At 38.2% G+C, this 13,734-nt stretch overlaps 1 protein-coding gene across 8 annotated transcripts in view; it reads left to right on the top strand.

The window, feature by feature from the left end:
* LOC118803002 (activating transcription factor 7 interacting protein) overlaps nt 1–13,734 on the top strand; it is a 52,216-nt gene that overhangs the window by 14,176 nt on the left and 24,306 nt on the right. For 2 of the 8 annotated variants that reach the window (XM_036563496.1, XM_036563483.1), the window contains exon 1: nt 10,791–10,890. The exons of 1 other annotated variant lie outside the window; for it this stretch is intronic. The gene's annotated coding sequence lies outside the window, so the exon portion shown is untranslated. Of the gene's footprint in view, nt 1–1,761; nt 1,845–10,789; nt 10,891–10,987; nt 11,968–12,204; nt 12,569–13,734 lie in introns of those variants that run through there. 5 more of the 8 variants (XM_036563487.1, XM_036563485.1, XM_036563484.1 and 2 more) reach the window with 5 other exon arrangements.

The following is a 13,734-nucleotide window of genomic DNA, read 5'->3' as shown; positions in this document are numbered from 1 at the left end:
TCAAATTTTTAAATTTTTTTTTGTTGATTAGAGTTTTTGTTAATTTTATAGTTGAGACTGAATTTGTTGCAGATATAGTGACTGATAGATACTGAAGCAATACATTCAGTAGTGGCACACAAAATTAAAAGTATTATCGAATTTTTGCATTTGAAATGGGGTTTTCAGCAGGAGGTCTGTAGTCTGCATGTAAAACTGTTTTTGCAGGAGCAGAAGGAGAAAAGAACATTTTTTATTGTAGCAAAGACAATGATAAAATGATGAGTAAGCAATTACACATAACAGTGAAGACTTGTGAACAAGAATTTATAATTAAGATTTTCCCCAGTTCTGAGTTGTGTATACTAATGTATTCATTCTGAAAGGTAAAAGATATTGTACCTTAGCACTCTTTGGTGGAGTCCAGTTTCTTTGCTAATGCTTGAGCGTTTGACAGATGATCAGGACGTTTGCCGGAGGTGTTGGGCAAGGCCCATTCCTTTGACTTTCTGGATGGCTGTGTGTCGGGTATCCTCTTATTCTTTAGTTTAGATTCACAGAATCTGGGTGACCACAGAAAGTGTGTAAAGCACTAGCCCATAACGCTAATGGGAACACTGCATATTTTAAAGACTTGCTGGGAACATCCGTTGCGCAGCAAAGGGCAGGGATATAGGACATTGACTTGTTAAGATTCAAACAGGCTCGAAACAGGCTGTTCTCTGAATACTGAAATAAGAACCTCAAATATAAAGAAAACACCAACATTTTAGGAGTTTGACCTGCTCTGTGGAGCAGTTTAAAGGCATTTGGCTGGATGCGTTCAGATTTTTTTCCCCTCTTTTTTTCTTGCATGTTACTGTGCTGGTGCAGGCAGTGCTCAGTGGAACAGTTCTCCTCACAGCTTGTCAGCTGATCTGGTGGCCATTTTAGGTTACTGCAAGGAAAAGCAGGAATAAAATGGCTAACTGGGGGAGGGGAGCCTAGCATTTTACGAATGTACTACTACTAGACTAGGCATTAGAATCTCTTTCTCATCAGTTGAACCAGTGCTAATTTGACTGATGTTGAGATATGTGAAAGTCATAGACAAGTGCCTCAGATATATAATGTACTTAATATTGTTCACTACATATGAAAAAAAAAATATGTAAGAATTACATAAAAACTCTTAGTCTTTAGCCTGCAAATGCTATATTTATTGCAACATTGCATTGAAATCCCTATTAAGACAAATAGGGATTGCAATGCAAAGTTGCTATAAATATAAAGCAAGATAATGACTTCATGATTTTGGTTAACTGTCATATTTTTTGAGGGACGAACTTAGAGATTAAAACCCACTAATATACAAGAACGTCTGAGCACCTGTTGAGGCCTTGTGAATCAAGAGCATGACTTCTGTTGGTCAACAGCTGGGTTCCAAAACAGGTCTTCTGATAACCTTTAGAGTCTGTTTTGTTTTGAATTTAAAAAAATGAATTCTCAAAGGAAATTTTTTCTTTTCCGAACCAGAGGACAGATTTTGAATGGGTTGCTGTGGAAGGATCCTGATTAACGACAGAGAACAATAAATGTTTTGATTTGAAATTGACTGCTCAGTTTCTTGCTTTGGCAGTGCAATCTGATTGCTAAGAAACAGTGTTTTGATCGAGTTACAATATATATATATATATATATATATATATATATATATATATATTATATATATATATATTATATATATATATATATATATTTCTTGTACTCCTTAAAACTGACACCTGAATATTTTTCCCTTAGGTTCTGCCCATCAGCATTCAACATTCTACGTGATTGTCGTTTTATGATAAGCAGTAATAACCTACTGATAGAAGTGACTTGGGGTAAGTTGTTTTTCCAGTTTTTTATTTGGATAGGAAAGGTTGCCTTATTCCTTATGTTTTTCATCAACTTATTTTAGTTTATGGTATCTAACGACATACAACATTCAAACAGTATCTCTCAAACAGTTCACACGTTATATATATATATACAATTCACACATTATATATACACACAACAGTGGCTATGGTAATAGTAAGGCGGTATAAGCTCATGAGGAGAAAAACTGTGTTTTATCTTCTACAGACTGGACTGGGAAGACATTGCGAGTTACTCGTACTGTCTAGACGTCTAAATAAAGCAGTGATGGGTTAGGGAAGCATGTGGAAAATTTGTTGTTGTGCTCAGTCCTTTCTTGTTATTTTTAAATATACAACCCTATTTCCAAAAAAGTTGGGAAGGTGTGCAAAATGTAAATAAAAACAAAATGGAATGATGTGCAATTCATTTAAACTCTATATTTCATTGAAAATAGTACAAAGACAACATATCAAATGTTGAAAATGAGAAATTCTATTGTTTTTTGAAAAATATAGGCCCATTTTGATTTGATGCCAACACCACTTTCAAAAAAAGGTTGGGAGGGAGCAACAAAAGGCTGGTAAAGTTGTGTAATGCTAAAACTTGGTGGTTAATTGACAACAGGTCAGTAACATGATTGGGTATAAAAAAGCTTCCCAGAGAGGCTGAGTCTTTCAGAAGTAAAGATGAGGAGGGGTTTACCACTCTGTGAAAGACTGCACAGGCAAGTAGTGCAACAATTCAAGAATAATGTACTTTGCTATTTTACGTTGAGAAACTTTTGTTTTTTATTGTATATGGTACCTAATGACATTAAAAGATTCAGAGAATCTGGGAAAATCTCTGTATGCAAGAGACAAGGCCAAAAACCTGTATTTGCTGGCCATGATCTTTGGCCCCTCAGATGGCACTGCATTAAAACAGACATGATTCTCTAGTGGAAATCACTGCATGAGCTCAAACATTTCTGAAAACCACTGTCTGTGAAAACAGTTCGTCACTGCATCCACAAATGCAAGTTAAAAGTCTAAAACGCAAAGAAAGACCCATCTATAAACAGGACCCAGAAATGCTGCCACCTTCCCTGGGCCTGAGCTCATTTAAAATGGACTTGGGGGAGGTGGAAATGTGTCCTGTGGTCTGACAAATCAACATTTTACATTTTAATGTCATGGACGCTGTGTTCTCTGGGCTGAACTCAGCTTGTTATCAGTGTACAGTTCAAAAGCCAGTATTCATGATGGTATAGGGGTGCATTAGTGCACATGGCATGAGTGACTTGCACATCCATGAAGGCACCATTAATGCTGAAAGATGCAGATACATGTTTTGGCAACATATGCTGCCATCCAGACAACATCTTTTTCAGGGAAGGCCTTGATTATTTCAGCAAAACAATATCAAACCACATTGTGCATGTATTACAACAGCATTGCTCCGTATTAAAAGAGTCCGGGTGCTAAACTGACCTGCCTGCAGTCCAGACCTGTCAAACACAGAAGACATTTGGCGCATTATGAAATGGAAAATACGACAAAGGAGACCTGAACTACTTAGCAACTGAAATTCTATGTCTAACAAGAATGGGAAAATATTTCACTTTCAAAACTACAGCAGTTGGTCTCCTCAGTTCCCAAATGCTTACAGAGTGTTAAAAGAAGAGGTGATGAAATACAGTGGTAAACATGCCCCTGTGCCAACTTTTTTGGAACGTGTTGTTGGCATCAAATTCAAAATGGGCACATATTAAATTTCTCAGTTTCAACATTTGATATGTTGTCTTTATACTATTTTCAACTAAATATAGGGTTTAAATGATTTGCACATAATTGCATTTTGTTTTTATTTACATTTTGCACAGCTTCCCAACTTTTTTGGAAATGGGGTTGTAAATTATTTTGATGAATTAATGAAGAGAACAGATAGCTACAATCTTACTTTCCATTGATGATAACTGAATTAGTTGCTATTAAAAACAATGCCAGTTAACATAGCATAGCACTGCTGGACCTCTCAGACATTTGACAATTCTGAAATTTTAATTTCAGCGTCAGTTTATTTCAACAGCAGCCTCCAATCTTTGGTAATACGCTTCAAGTACAGCTAACTGGAAATCTAAAATAATGTCAAGAAGAAAATCTCTTGAACACAAATGAAATGACCATGAAAAATCATAGTCAGTGTCAGTATGTATGAAATGGAAGGTAATTTTGACTACCAATTTCAGCAAGGTCCTGTCATGATTGTCTTTTCATCTGTAAAATAATTCAGTTACCGTCATTTCCTGACAATCTGTAAAAACAAAATCTTTGTCCTTTATGAACAAAGTGCTACTGAAAGGTTACATTTAAGTGCTCCTGTTTAATTTAAACAGCATCAGTGAAAAATAAAATTATTGACCCCCTTTTAAAACACATGGCGCAGTTCTGGCCTTCCCCCTTCCCCACTTGCATCCTCCCTCTGTGCTCTTGATCAGAGTGGGGCTAATCAAGCTTGCATGTTTTCCGTGCAAAATGGGTTGATGGCCTGCTTTTGAAGACTATGATGTAAGGTCAAATATTTTGTCTTGTTTCATCTGTTCCTCTTTTAAAGCAGTGTCATATCATTCTGATATACTTCTATTGTACTGTCTACAGAGACGTGTATGTTAACACATACTGATAGCGAATATAGATTGAAACGCTAAATATTAGTCAAACTAGGTGTTTTTATGGTGTTTTTTGGAGATATATTTAGTGTTGGCAGGGGAGTGGTGTCATTATTTTGTACAGAACTCTTACTTCTAGCTAGCATACCAGTGCATGCAAACTCTATGTTTTTGGTAAAATTCACTGAATATGCCATTCACAGTTATTATTCAACCAACCCACAAATATAGTATTTAAATTTTTATAGGCATCATTCAGAACCAAGGTAACATTACTGAAACTTGGAAAAAAAGGTAGTTTTCATCAGTGGGGGTTAGTTGGCCTTATTTTCGCATATTTGTTTATGTCTGAAACTGACGTAGAACATGTTGATTTCTTTGGACTGTAACTGCTATGAGAGCTAAACGACTATCTACCAACTACACTGCAAGTGGCAATCATCGGGGTCCAAGCACAGTGTGCTTTATTCAGCCAGTAGGACACCAATGATAGGCAAAGTTTTTGGAACAGCCTCTGTTTATAATATAAGTGAGGTTAAAAAAAAAAAATTGTTGCGTACACATGGACCTTTCATGAACCTTAAGCCTTGGATTTTTAACACAAGTCAAAATATCTAGAAAGCAATACAATATTTGGACATGACTTGTATTTATGTAGTTGTTGACCTCAGTGAATGAAATAATTCTACAGCAGTTACCCGTTTTATTTTTTTTGTTTATTTCTGAACGTTTTTACTGTGCATACGTTTTCATGTCTGCATATAACTGCTACTGTTGCTATGCATTGCTGTAAGGATTCCCATTTTAAATTAGCACATGCTGTTTCCTGACAATGAGTAGTTCACATCGTACAGAGGTATCAATACATATATTTCTTTATTATAATTGAGGCAGTTATATACAGTATATGGCAGTATATACAAATACTACATAGGGATGCAAGATTTCAGACTCCTCTCGGTATTTGAAATCTCTGTTACGTTAAGTTCACGTGATCCATAAAAATTTACCATTGCTCAACTAGGTTCTGTGATCGATGAAGTCTAAGGCACCTGTATGTAGCTGTTTGTATGCAACTCTTAGCGAATAGAGTCAGTACGGCTAGAATACCATGAAAAGAGTCACAAAAAAGGTAAATGTTCAAATAAGAGGGAGAGGTATAGAGGTAAAGGAAATAGGCTGTTGCCAGAATTAGCATTCTCACAGCGTCATGTGGACAAGTACCATTTTCCAATCTCTGTGAGAAGCACTTGCACAAGATCTTTACAGGCTTTTAAGAACCCCCATCCTGTAGCACTGGAGCCTTTTGTGCAGAATTACACAGGAACTGCAAAGCCGTTGGGTGCCTCAATTATCCCTTGCAACTTCCCTTACATGGTCCTGAGGACGTACAGAAAAAAAACAAGCCAACTGTAGGGGGAAGAACGATGGCGAACAACATAGCTGCTAAAACTGTAACTGACTAATGTACCTTGCTTAAGCAAAGGCAGCTGCGTCCATCTTCGGAGTAGTGACCACTGAGGACACATCAAGAGAAAGAACAGCCAGACAACATGAATTGTGAAAGCACATGTGAGATGGACAAGGATAAAACGACACATTTGAAAGGACTCAGAGGAACTGTCTTGGAACAAACATCTCATTAATGGGAAGTTGGTGAAAACTCAGAAATGGAATCAAAGTGCTGGGGATTTCTGCATTTTGTTCTCTGTTAGCTGTTGATTCAGATTCACTGAGGAGCTGCGTAAGCTATGGCTGAGCTGGTGGCCATTTTGTGTCACTGCACTGAAAGGCTGCCTGTATGAAATGGTAGCTTTAAAGGGAAGGGCTCTTAAAGGAATCTTCTCACAAAGCTATCAGTTTGTGTCTACAGATGCTATTCTCTGCTGTTGCATGCTTTTCAGTTTGTAGGTATCAACAAGACTGTAGAACAATACTGACTTCTCTGTTAGTCAGTACTAGAGATTGTTTAGAATTCATAAGTAGTCGACAGATATAGACAATCTATAATTTTATTACAAATTTATTGAGATTATTTCTTAAAGAAAACCAGAATACCTGGCTGCATCCTAACCAGCATGCTGAGTACTCATACAAAAAGAGATCACAGAAGCAGGGCTGTTTGTTACAGTGTGAGGGGAGGGGTTTATTTCTGAGAAGAACTAGTCTCATCTGGTTTGAACTGGTTTCAGCTGCACGTCTCTGATTGGCCAACAGTGCTTATCTTGACACCACTGATAGCCAACATTACTTGATTTGTACATGTGAATGTAGCTTTCACTCAGGCTCGACCGTTGGGTTCACTTTGTTTCAGTGAGGTCATTCTGCCTAATGCTGTGTGTCAGCTGCGTGTCAGTGCACTGTAGCAGTACAACACTTGTGCAATTTTGTGCACCCAACACATCTTTTTATCTCACACGTTGTGTGTGCATTTATTTTTAGTATCCTATTTTTGTAGCTTTGCTTTACTCCCTCTGGTGTTGCAAACAACATATAATCCCCCTACAAAATATTGAGAATGGTACGGTCCATCCCTGCTGCTTGGTATGCAACATTCTGTGTGTGTCAGGAAAAGGGAGGAAGGATAACCTCATTGAAAACAATGAAGCTTGACTGTTATCATAGCATGTTGTTCATGCGTGTTAGGTTGGTGCTCAGATTATAATTTTGTCATCATATTTTATAAAAGAGATTTGCATTTGTTTGAGAAAAAGCTTTCCTAATCAGGGCGAGGTCACTGTTTTTTGTAGTATTAATATTTGTTGGGTGTGTTGGGTGTATGTTATGACTAAGATGGCTTTTCAATTATGTGTAAGGAAAAAGCATGTTCCTCAACAAAACAAACACTTCCCACCCACCCTACCCACCCCCTGTCCCTCAACCTTTGGTATGTTCCTGGCATCAGATTTCAGACTGCCCTTCCCCCACTGTTTTTCCTTGTTTTGCGACACTCCCGTGACTAAAGCAGAGCCAATCCGAGACTGGCTCCCTGTTTTCGTCCTGATGGCCTACTTTTGATGTCAGTTGTTTGGTAATAGGTTGAAGCTGTACCTTAGACGTTTGCTCATTGCATGTGCTGTTTTGCTTTACTGCGAGCCTAAAAACAAGGGCTGGCCTTTCTTGACCAAAGGGGCTACCTCCTGTCCATTAATTCATACGAAAATTAGCATAAAGAGCAGCTTCCTTTCTCAGTCGAAGGTGGTTAACCCTTTGTTTGGTGAACACAAATAAACAAACATCAAAGATAATACCTTATGTAGCAGGTATCCACAAAGACTGTTATTGAAGAAGCAGGCGAACAGTCCTGTAGTAATTCCTAAATGTACAAAAGAAAATTTAATTAAATTTGAATAGGAATATTAAAATGTACTCAGAATTTGAGCAAATTTGGTTTATCCTTATGCTAAACACAAACATATGCAAGCATTTCTTTAAACCTCCTGAACGTGGGAGACTCAGCAGATAATTTATTCAGAATTCATGCCAGTAGATGAAATGATCAGTTGTACAGGATGAATACTGAGCCAGGTGGGATGCTCGCTTGCAAGTGAAATTGTATTTTATGGTTTATACTGTGCGAATGTTATCCAGTTTATTATTTATAACTGAGATGCATTGGCATGCTTAAGCCGTGTGGCAGTAGTGCTCTTCAAGAGATCACTAGAGCAATGGGCGCGGACCAGATGCGCTCATGTTTGTGCTTCATCTTTATTAATGTGCGTGTGAGAATTATGCTACAGTGCTGATACCCTTGAAGCTGAAAATCTGTGAAAGTTGAACAAGCGGACTCTCTGGATGTTTGTTTCCATATGTGCAGCAACAACCGTTACTGATCTGCGATGTAAAAGCTAAGTGAAAGCCAAAGTAAACAAGTCCAGCTGCAGGCTGACCTGGTATTAGACGACCTACCGAGATGTCAGTATGAAATGAACTGATCTCATCCAGTCGTCAAGTATGAGGGCTAGGCCTAAATGGCCGCAGACATATTCCCTATCAGTGCTGATCTAGTGCATCTGTAGGCCTGCCTTGTCTTGCTGTTCGGAGGGGCCAGGTTTCTTCCTACTTGGCAGCTGCAACTTTGCTAATTAATGAGTGTAGTATGGAATCTCAATAACACAGCAATGCTAAACCAAACCATTCCTATATCGTTGATTTTTAAACTAGTATAGTTTTAATTATGTTAGGCTGTTGGTTTAAATATTCATATGAAACACAATTTTCTTGTCTGCTAACCTAGGACAGAAATGTCTGAGCTGTTGGATTACACTAAAAAGTAGGAAAGAAGAAAAAGACAGAGGACAATTGTGCAGGTCCATAAATGATTTTTAAAGTGGTTTATTTTCTGGTTATTACCTAGTTATCTGCAAGTGTTGTAATTTTAAATAAATGGTCAGATATGAAAAGAAGTGAAATAGAAAGGTCTCTAAGGTATCCCAGAATATAGCAGAATATTAATCTAGTGAGGAGACGATGGCCAAAATTTTTTATGACATCACTGCTGGGATGCAGATTATCACACATCAGCAGTTTTACAAAGTAAAGATCTAAATTAAGCACAGAAGCCCCACATATGGTTTCAAATATATATTTTAATATTGGCAGTTTCTTTCATCAAAAAGTTCATAGTCCACCTTAAGTGGCTTGTTGCTTAGAGTTGTTACTTAGCAACTGTAGCTCAGTAATGTAGGTTATTAAAAAAGAAACATGCTTTTGTACCTGATAGAACACGTTTCAACCAGTAAGACTGTGTGATCAGAATTGACTGTTTTATGAAATATTATAATGTAATGACATTTCAGTTAAGTATTGCAAGAAAATGAGTGGAAAGGCAGCAAGCTGGGAAAGGTCATGTTCTCATAATCAGAAAATCTACAAGCTGTTGCCTCTCAAGGACATGCTGCATTGGCAACAAGCACTGGCTTCTCATGATTTCCTCTACAGTTGAAAACCAAGGAAATATGAGACAAAATGTAACCCAAGAAGACGGGTCTAATATAGGTAATCTCTAATCTAAAAGACAATTCTTCTGCTTAAATCTAACATACTAGCTAGTAATGGTACTAATATTGCAACAAAGTATATGTTTGCAATAAATGCTAAAAATGACCTTGAACTACGTTGTGTAGGTTTGCGACTAACTCTGGCAAAGGGCAGCCTGACTGTCGGCTGAATCCATCTGCGATTCAGCAGTATCCATGAGACAATAGAAATCATCATGTTGGGATAATCTAATTTGCACTCTTAAAAACAAAGGTTCCTAAACGGTTTTTGGTTTGGCTAAACCTTAAAAAGGTTCTTTGCACTTGCGCATCTCATTTACATAAAAGGTTCCATTCAGTAAAAAGTACTTGAGGGAACCAGAAGATGTTCTTCTACGACATTGCGCCAAAGAACCCTTTTTAGCACTTTTTTTAAGACTGTACATGCTTCAGACCAGTGCGTCTCAACCCTGGTCCTGGATTTCCCCTACCCTGCACATTTCAGTGTTGCCCTGTTACACACCCACTTCAACTCAGGGGGAGTTTGGTAATTACCTGATTAGTTGGATCAGGTGTGTTGGAGCAGAGAAATCACCAAAATGTGCAGGGCCAGGGTACTCCAAGACCTGCCGGAGTCGGGAACAGCTGCTGTAGAGTGATGCAGGTTAGAACTAACTGGAAGAACCACATTTGTATACTCCTGTATAATCAAATGCTTATGATGAGTGGTTGATTAACGATTTTTGGTCCTTTAGTTAATAAACAGATGGATTTGTCTTGCTCCCTCTTGTGTTGGGTCAGAGTAGTGCATCCTGTCACCCCCTCTGCTTTGTGAAAATGGTATGTTCTATTACTGGCAGTAATTTTCCATCCTGTTTGCTCAGTGCAGTTTGCTGCAGTGGGGGAGGGGATGGTGATCCCCTTTTTACTGTGTATTGTTCATCTTGTTTTTAGTGGCACATGAGCTGTTTTTGTATTTTGTTTTTTTTTTTTAGTGATATCAGTTTTCACCTCATACATTTTAAAATGATTAAATGACCTTTTACAATTAGCAGGTTAAATTACTTTTATTTTTCTGAGCCCAGGTTGCTAAAACTGTTACATGAATGACAGTGTTTCATACTGAATAATCGTGCAGCTTGTATCGACTTTGGGATCGTGGCTGTGCGAGAGCTTCAGCACCGCTCTAGTGTTGCTGGCAAGACAACAAAGAATGTCCTCCCCCAGTGCACGTGGTAGAGTCCTAGCTGAACTTCCCTCCCTCTCCTGTTTTCTCTCTCTCTCTCTCTCTCTCGCTCTCCCTTGTCCTCTCGCCTATATATTGAGCACGCTACGTCAGCTAGAAACGCTCTCGCTCTTTCTCTTGCGAATGTTCATGGCCTGCTTCTGAAGCTCGCACAGGTTAACATTTCTAGATTATTTTTTAACACTTCTTTTGTCAGCCAGACTTATTTTTTTGTGTAGCAAGTCTTTATATATTTCTTCTTTTATGTCTTTAATTTATTTACATCATTGATTTTATGAAATCTTTTAGGTGTATCGAATGTGTTCAGTTCGTCGCGAAGTTAAATTTGTCATTTTGCTGTTTTGTCTTTTGTTGAGTCGCGGAGCTGCTAGCGTGAACAGATGACTTAACGTGGCGTGAATTGTTCATCGTGTGACCAATTTTTTTTGTTTTGTTTTTTTTTGGCAGAGATTTTACCTTTTTTGTCTGTTTCAGCTTTTAGCATTACTTTTTCATCATTGTTGGTTGGATTCTGTTGTGTGCTTCAGATTTAGCGTTGTGTACCATTTGGTCATGTGAGGCATCTGATTTCAGTGGTGCGCCCTCTCATGCTGAGAATGAAGATGCACCCCTGCCTGGGGAAGATGGTATGCTCTGTGCCTAGCTGTAATTTTACACTTTGCTCTGCTTGCCATGTGGCAGTGGGGGAGGGGTTAGTCTGCTACGTTCCAGTTTCCTGTTTTCAGTCTTCTGTTAAAACCACATTTGGAGTCTAATGTTTGTAAAGATGATCAAGAAGTCTGTTGATCATCTTTTAATCTCTAGAATTTGATTTTAAAAATTTGTTTTTGATGGTTTGACCCAAGGTTTCATGGCCTGATTTTGTGTGTGGTTTCTTTTTTTCTGGTGTGTTGTGATTTGCTTCTGGATTAGGGTGTTGGTTTATCATGTGCGGGTGTTGCTACACCATGTTCTGCTGTAACTAAACAACACTGTAAACCACATGGTAGAGTCCTAGTTCCCCCTCCCCCTCCCCTTTCTCGTTCTTTCTCTCGCGCTCTTGCTCTCTTGCTCTTCCTGCTTTCTTGCTTCCGCCTGCATATTGTGGCTCTTTGGACTGTAGTGGCTAGGTTCACGTTCTTTGCTCACGTTCCTGCTTGCAAAGCTAATGAAGGCCTACATTTAAACAAGGATTATTCAAGGTTTTCTGGCTTTTTTTTTTTGGGTTTGACACCTTAAAATTACTTTTGTAGGTGGGTTTTTTAATTTTTTCAAGGTTTTATTTTGCACATTTTGGAATTTTCACATTTTTGAAAAACAACTTTTTTGGGGATGGGGTTGTTATTAACGTTCTCTATGTTTGCGTATTTGCTTATGCGTCCGCAGGTGTGTTTAGCTTTGACCTAAGTGGTATCATGAAAGTCGCTAGCTTAAACGCAATGTGTTTAGCACTTTTAAATCAAATTGTTGTTGTTTGTGTTGCTCCTCAGGATGGGAAGGCCTAAGGTGCATTCATACAAGTAGGTCAAGGTATGAAAGCTTGAGAAGAGGAGGTGTTTGAGTCTGCTTTGTCCATGAGATTACCAGGACACTACTCAACTGAGTGAACACTTTGATGGTTCCAAACAGCAAACTGTTATTGATTGTGTTAATATAGCCTAGACGGATTTGAAAATGGAGCTAATTTAAACGGAGGTTGCAGTGCTTGGACTTTGAAACCTTTCATGCAACCTTTGGGGACTTGTCTGCAGTCTCTGCTGGATGAATTTTCTCATGTTTTGGGCTCTGCTGGATGGATTTTCTCTTGGTGTTTTGGGTTGCTTTCACTGGGGAGCCTGTCGCCACAGAAATCTGGTAATGAGTAGCACATACTGAGTATTGTCTGAACTCGCTGGCCAACTTGGGAAAGGGAAAAATCTAAGCCCAGAAATTTTACCCCTGACTTCTGTTGGGTGAAAGTTTGGACTAAGAGAGAGATCTTTTATATGGTTCAGATAACCTGTTTTGAGCAGCCATCGAACTTGTAGTTAAACATGAATATAGCAGTGCACAGTGAGCTGGCAGTGAGGTTGTTGGCTCGTGTGTTTGCTAGCAGTAAATAAGAAATGCTGAGCTATTTATTATTTATTCATTTGGACTTATTAAAACTATGCAGATGGTTACATAGTGGTATGGTAACAAAGGGCTACATTGTCTTTATAAATTAATAAAGGTTTTCTTTTGATATCTTTTCTTTTTTTTAAGAAATGATGACTTTCTTTACATGTTGCTCATTTTTGAAAATTGTAGAATCCATTACTTGAGACAATTTTCCCCTGCATTTACTTACTTGCGAACAATGAATCGGGTACAGATCGTCTCTCCTGCTAGGTGCATGCAATAAACAAATGCTAACCCGTCTGTGCTTTTGTTTTTTATGTATTGCAATATATATCTTTACTTGTTGGGACATTTGAGTACTATTTGTTTAAAAATATGAATATTCCAATTGCAAACATGGTAAACACAACTCTAGTATTTAGATGGTAAATAATATCAACAGACAGAAGTCTAGGTAGCATGACCAAACATATGGTAAATACTACCATCCATGGCCTATCAGTGCATTTTTTCCCCTTATTTGGGATTTGTTCTTAGTTAAATCTACTTAGAATTGAATCTACGCACACTCGAGCACAAAGAACAATTCTGCGGTTTAAGAACAGAATCTGATGTTGACTTTTTTTTGAAGATTTTTGTTAAGAACAAATTCAAGAAAAAACTTAGTGAGATATTAGTGAGGCGCAGTGTTTTTGTGGTCAATACCGATCGCCTTTGAGTGCGATCGGCTGATAGCTAGCACCGATCGAGGGCGGGGCTGGATGCCACATTCAGAGATGCAGTTGGTGATTCTGAAGACGATTGTTGATATTTAAACGCAATAGCAAAACAAATACTCCTCCCTTCAGTGCTTTTAGATGTTAATGGTCATAAAACCCTTCGTTAACGTTGTACATGTAAAAAAACTGTTGCTACACAGT

The sequence above is a fragment of the Colossoma macropomum genome, unplaced genomic scaffold, assembly GCF_904425465.1.
Source record: "Colossoma macropomum unplaced genomic scaffold, Colossoma_macropomum, whole genome shotgun sequence".
Classification (NCBI taxonomy): Eukaryota; Metazoa; Chordata; class Actinopteri; order Characiformes; family Serrasalmidae; genus Colossoma; species Colossoma macropomum.
The sequence above is the reverse complement of the archived record's forward strand: the minus strand, read 5'-3'. Positions and strand labels throughout refer to the sequence as shown.